Source organism: Elephantulus edwardii, unplaced genomic scaffold (assembly GCF_000299155.1).
Source record: "Elephantulus edwardii isolate Elephantulus edwardi_28Jun2011 unplaced genomic scaffold, EleEdw1.0 scaffold00218, whole genome shotgun sequence".
NCBI lineage: Eukaryota > Metazoa > Chordata > Mammalia > Macroscelidea > Macroscelididae > Elephantulus > Elephantulus edwardii.
Window position 1 is genome coordinate 4,680,726 of NW_006399968.1, and position 6,173 is coordinate 4,686,898.

The 6,173-nt window shown below is 41.6% G+C and overlaps 1 pseudogene; it reads left to right on the forward strand.

The window, feature by feature from the left end:
* The first annotated feature begins 630 nt into the window (after positions 1-630).
* LOC102847542 lies at positions 631-1,257 on the forward strand (annotated as a pseudogene).
* The last annotated feature ends 4,916 nt before the right edge of the window (positions 1,258-6,173 follow it).

The following is a 6,173-nucleotide window of genomic DNA, read 5'->3' on the forward strand; positions in this document are numbered from 1 at the left end:
AGAACTGGGGGGAAGGGTAGAGAAAATAGTGCAACAATGAATGAATGGAAACCCAAAATCTCTGTAAATGTTCATTAAAATTAATAAAATTTAATTTAAAAAAAGAATCTACAGGAATGAGGTTAAAAAGAAAAAAAGAATTCCTGTCTCTCCACATCCTCTCCAACATTTATTTCTTGCTGCCCTGCTAAATTTTGCCACTGCTACTGGGATGAAATGGTATCTCATTGTGGGTTTTTATTTGCATCTCTCTTATCGTCAGTGATTTTGAGCATTTTTTTCATGTTTCTGTTGGCTGTGCGAATACCTTCCTCTGTGAAAAGTCTTTCCATGTTTTTTGCCCATGTTGTAATTGGATTATCGGTCTTTATCTTCTGGAGACCCTGTAGTATTCTGAAAACTTTCGTTATGAGACCCTTATCTGAGGTGGTATTGCCAAACGTTTGTTCCTAGTCAGTAGGTTTTCCTTTCACCCTCTTGGAAAATGTTTTTGATGAGCACAGAGATTTAATTTTCAGATGATCCCATGAACTTTATGACCTTTCTATTTAAACCAGTATAAAATATTTAAAAAAAAATAGATGAGGACCGTGAGGCTTTGCGTTTTCTCTTTCCAGGCAGCGTGGTGCGATGGGCATCTCCCGGGACAACTGGCACAAGCGCTGCAAGACCAGGGCCAAGAGAAAGCCCTACCACAAGAAGCGGAAGTATGAGCTGGGACGCCTGGCTTCCAACACTAAGATTGGCCCCTGCCGTATACACACAGTTCATGTGAGAGGAGGCAACAAGAAGTACCGTGCCCTAAGACTGGATGTGGGGAACTTCTGCTGGGGCTCTGAATGTTGTACACGCAAAACAAGGATAATTGATGTTGTCTACAACGCCTCCAATAATGAACTGGTCCAAACCAAGACCCTCGTGAAGAACTGCATCGTGCTCATTGACAGTACACCGTACTGCCAGTGGTATGAGTCCCACTATGCGCTACCCCTGGGTCGCAAGAAGGGGGCTAAGCTGACTCCTGAGGAGGAAGAGATTTTAAACAAAAAGCGATCAAAGAAAATTCAGAAAAAATGCAATGAAAGAAAAAAGAATGCAAAAATCAGCAGTCTTCTAGAGGAGCAGTTCCAACTGGGCAAGCTTCTTGCATATATTGCTTCCCAGCCAGGCCAGTGTGGCCGCACAAATGGTTATGTGCTAGAGGGCAAGGAGCTGGAATTCTACCTGAGGAAAATCAAGGCACGGAAAGGCAAATAAATCTCCCTCCCATTTTAGCACATGTATTAAAGGTGTTTATTCTAAAAAAAAAAAAAAAGATGAATGGAACCTTCTAAAAATCAAATTCCTGTTCACATCAAAAAAAACTTCTCCCACAGACTGGGGAAAAACTATTTGGCAATGACATATCTGATAAGGGGCTCATATCTGAAATGTATCGAATAATTCAGCACTTTAATAAGAAAGAGGTGTTGGTGTTGTTGTTATTATGTGCCGTCGAGTCGCCTGCGACTCATAGCGACCCTATGTACAACAGCCCTAAACTCTGCTCTGTCCTGTGCCAATCGTACTGTCTCTGATACTCCCATCCCAATTATCCCAGTCACTGAATCAATCCACCTCATAGAGGGCCTTCCTCTCCTGTGCCGTCCCTCCACCCTCCCAAGCATGATGTCCCTCTCCAAGGACCTCCTCACTACATGTCCAAAGTAAGTTAGACAGAGCCTCAGAATCCTTGCCTCCAAGGAGCCACCCGGTTTAACCCTCTCCAGGACAAATCTATTTGTTTTCCTAACAGTCCATGGAATTCTCAGTACTCTTCTCCAGCACCACAGCTCAAAGGCATCAGTTCTCCTTCTATCCTCCTTGGTCATTGTCCAACTCTCTGATGCATAACAGGTGATTGCGAAGACCATGGCCTGTATCAGACGCACCTTAGTCTCCAGAGAGACACCACTGCTCTTCAGCACTTTGGAGAGGTCCCTAACAGCAGACTTTCCCATGGCAATGCGCCTTTTAATTTCCTGGTAAACAAACCAGTCACCAAATGGGCACAGGATATGCACAGACACTTCACCAAAGAGGACATTCAGATGACAAAAACACACATGAAGAAATGTTCAAAATCCCAAGCTCCCATAGAGATGCAAATCAAAACAACTATGAGTATCATCTCACCCCAGTAACAACAGCAAAGTTCAACAGAGCATCAAACAACAGATGTTGGTAAGGCTGTGAAGAGATTAGAACTCGTATTTACTGCTGGTGGGAGTATAAAATGGTGCAACCACTATGGAAGGTGGGCTGGAGCTTGCGCAAAAAGTTGAAAGTAGAAATACCATTTGACCCAGCAATTTAACTACTGGTAATATACACTAAACAAACCAGAGCCGCCACCCAGACAGATGAATGCATACCCATGTTTATTGCTCCATTATTCACAATGGCAAAGATATAGAAGCAAGTTAAATGCCCATAAACAAGCAAATGGATAGAAAAATACACTAAAATACTATGCAGCACTAAAAAAAGGAACTCATAAAACATCATACAGCATACATGACCCGTGAGGACATTATTTCAAGTGAAATATCTCAGTCACAAAAATACAAACATTGCATAACACCACTGTTATAAAACAGGACTGATATAGGGGTGAGGAGGGAACTGGTAAACGAGCAGATAGATCATGAACACTGAATTGGATCAGATGTAGGGAATAACTATTTAAAAAGAATATATGATTAGGCATTATATGTATGATGACAGTCCAGAATAAGTGGTGCTCAGCAAAGTGGACTGAGTGAGGGGAAGTGGAAGGAGGAAGGAAGAAGCTGTGCAACAATGAATGATTTTTTTTAAGTGAACTGGGGGAAGGAGTCAGAAGAAAATGTGCAACAATGAATGAGTGAAATCCAACTTTACTGTAAACTTTTGTTAAAATCACAATAAAAATAAAGAAACTAAAATTAGAGGCACTTGGTTCATGTGTAAATCTTCTCTTCTTATATGCATTGAGTCAAAATCAAGTTACAGCTGACCCTCCAGAGGTTTTACAGAGGCTGTAAATCATGCAAAAGGAGATTGCCTACCTTTCTCCCAGCAAACAGGTAATGGATTCAAACCACCTGTCTTTGGGTTGGTAGCACAATTCCTTAGAAGAATGTTGTGTTAGTGGCCATTAAGTGGGCACTAAAACATGGTGACTAGTGCACAGCAGAATAAGACAGTGATGCATAAGAAAGAATGAAATTGGTAAAATTGACAAACAGAAATTTTGGAAATCCAGTGTTGTTATGTGCTTAACAGTTGGAACCAACTCATAGCTGATCCTCCAGCAGCAGGTTTTCAGTGACAGTACCTCACATGGGAGGAAACTGTCCATCCTTCTTCTGTGGAGCAGCTGGTAGATTTGAACCATCTTCCTTTGGATTGGCAGTGTAACTCCACCAACAGCACAGGGCCACCAAAAAGAAACATGGAAACCATATACTGAACTTCTCCTGAAATATATCAAAGAGCTACTAACAGAAAATGGCTGAATTTTCATTCTCCTTCCATTTCCTCTCTGACCTACTCTTCCCACCATTACCATATTCATGTCAATGCCAATGTTGATTCATGGTGACCTCATGTGGATCACAACTGAACTAGGGTTTTCAGGGGCTAGTTTTTACAGATCACCAGGCCTTTCTGGTGTGATCTTTTTGGGATAACTTGAACCACAGGCTTTCCAGTTAGCAGCTGAACACTGTAAAGATAAGGGTCAGAAATTGGTAAAAGAGGCAAAACTTCATGGAGAGAATGCTAGAGTGGATACCAATGAGATCAAACGAGCCGAAGCTCATGTTGAGAGCCAAGTGGCTAAGAGTAGGCTCTCCTCAGTTCAAACCAGGAACCAGTTAAAACCAGGGAACTCAATTAAAACCAAGACTGAAGCCTCAGTCCTGACATACACTGCTGTTATTGATGCAGCCTCAAAGAGTGACATCAGCATTAATACACCAGAACTGCTCATCACACCATCCAAATGGTCCAGATACAAGCCAGCCAGCCAGCCAGCTACATTCCTGCACAACTTGAATGACCCAGGGTCATTCTCCACCTCTCTAATTCAGAGAAATGACCCATCTCTCTCTTGGAACAGATACTTCTAACAAAATGATCTTGGCTTTTACCTTCATACCTGTCTCACTGCATTCCTCTCAGCCCCATGGTCTGACCAGTGCTAGACCTACACTGAGATTCTTTTTGAGCAGAACATAACCAGGCCAACACCTGGGGAGTGATTCGTCTACAGCAAATCTTTCCATTATCTCTCACCTGGTTCAATTTTTCATCCTGGCTAGGGTGGCTGAACCAGGGCACTGATCACATGGTCCCAGTAACCATTTGCATAGCCTCCATGAAAATATGACTATCCAGTAAGATGGACAAAGATCAGGGAAGAGCAACAGGCAAAAATCATAGGAAACTGGGCAAAGGTTCTGACTACAAGACTCACCTAGCTCTTTCTAGGAAGTGCACAGGCATGAGTTGAGGAGATGGAAATGGATTCCAGCCACTTTAGAATCTGATAAAAATGAAAGGAAAATAAAAACAAGGCAAGGAGATGCTTGCTACCCAGGGTACTTCTCCAGCTGCTGTCTGAAGTGGACAAACTCCCCAATGTCCCCGTCCACACTCAAGATGAACTCAGCCACTGCCTGGGCACACACTTCACTTCCTCTTGTGATGTTAATCTTATCCAGCTGCTCAACTGTAGAAATCAGGACCTTCTCTCAGCAAAAAAACTGGACCTGTTTAGATGGCCCTTGGTGTTTGTGAACTATTTAATGCTTTTTGAAGCCTCTCTCTCCTTGCTACCCCCTCCCACTGCCCTGTGAGATGAGTAGAAAGAAGCTGCTTCTAAAGCCACATAGGAATAGGACAATGCAGCAGGAAGCAGACTGCACTACCCGTGCTGCTCCAACAGTTATCTGGGGACGAAACTGCTATCAAACTTGACCACATGAGACCCCGTAACTCAAGCAACAGAGAGGTCCTGGGCACATTGATTGAGGTGAGAAGCCACTTCCAGAAAAGAACAACAAGTTTCTTCCTTCGTCATGCAGGTATTTGGGGGGGGGGGGGAACTGCTGTCAGGGAACACAAATATATAGGTGCTTCACAAGACATTGCTGTACCCTGGGAAATTTTATAGTTATAACAGCCTACTAAGAAAGACTCTGATAATGTCAAGAAAGCAAGAAAGCAGCAATCCACATCAGCCAATGTGAAAACACCAGAAGAAATAGATTGATGTAGAGTTACTTGATCAGCTACAGAAAAATATGCAAATGTGGGAAGAAACAATGGGAGTCAGTAAGAGAGCAAATACTTCAGAGATAACAATACAGAAGAAATATATAGATAAGGAGAAACTTGAACAGATATGGATGAAAATACAAAAGAGAAAAATTATAGAATAGACAAGGAGGTACAATAAATTTAAAAAATCATCACAAGACAGAGAGGGTACAGCCAATACAGTACTGGAAATAACAGAAAAGTATGAAAATGCAGTCCAGAATATTAAGACTGAAATGACAAAAGTGTCCAATACACTGGTAGGACAAAAAAGTAGAACTGAAGAGATGGAACAGAGAGTCAGTGAGCTGGAAGACAAGAGCCACACTAGAAACATACTGAGAATTATGTGGATAACATCAAACAGAATAACATAAGAATGATTAGAATTCCATAGCAGGGGAGTGACAGGGAAATCACTGAGAAGATTGTGGAAGAAGTATTAAAATAAAACTTCCCAGGTATTTTGAAGAATGGGGAAATCCACATTCAAGAAGCACAGAAAACATCAAATAGACTAGACCCCAAAAGAAAAACACTAATACATATTATAGTAAAATTATCCAAATTAAAAGGTAAGGATAGAATTCTAAAAGTAGCATGAGAAAAACAAAGAATTACCTACAAAGGGGAAACAATTAGATTAAGTTCTGATTTCTCAGCAGAAACCATGTGAGCAATGGGATGCCATATACAAGAAGCTGAAAGATAACAATTGCCAGGCAAGGATTCTATATCCAGCAAAGCTCTCTGTCAAATTTGAAGGTGAAATTAGATTCTTTGCTGAAAAGAAGGACCTTAGGAATTTGTGAAAACAAGGCCAAAAC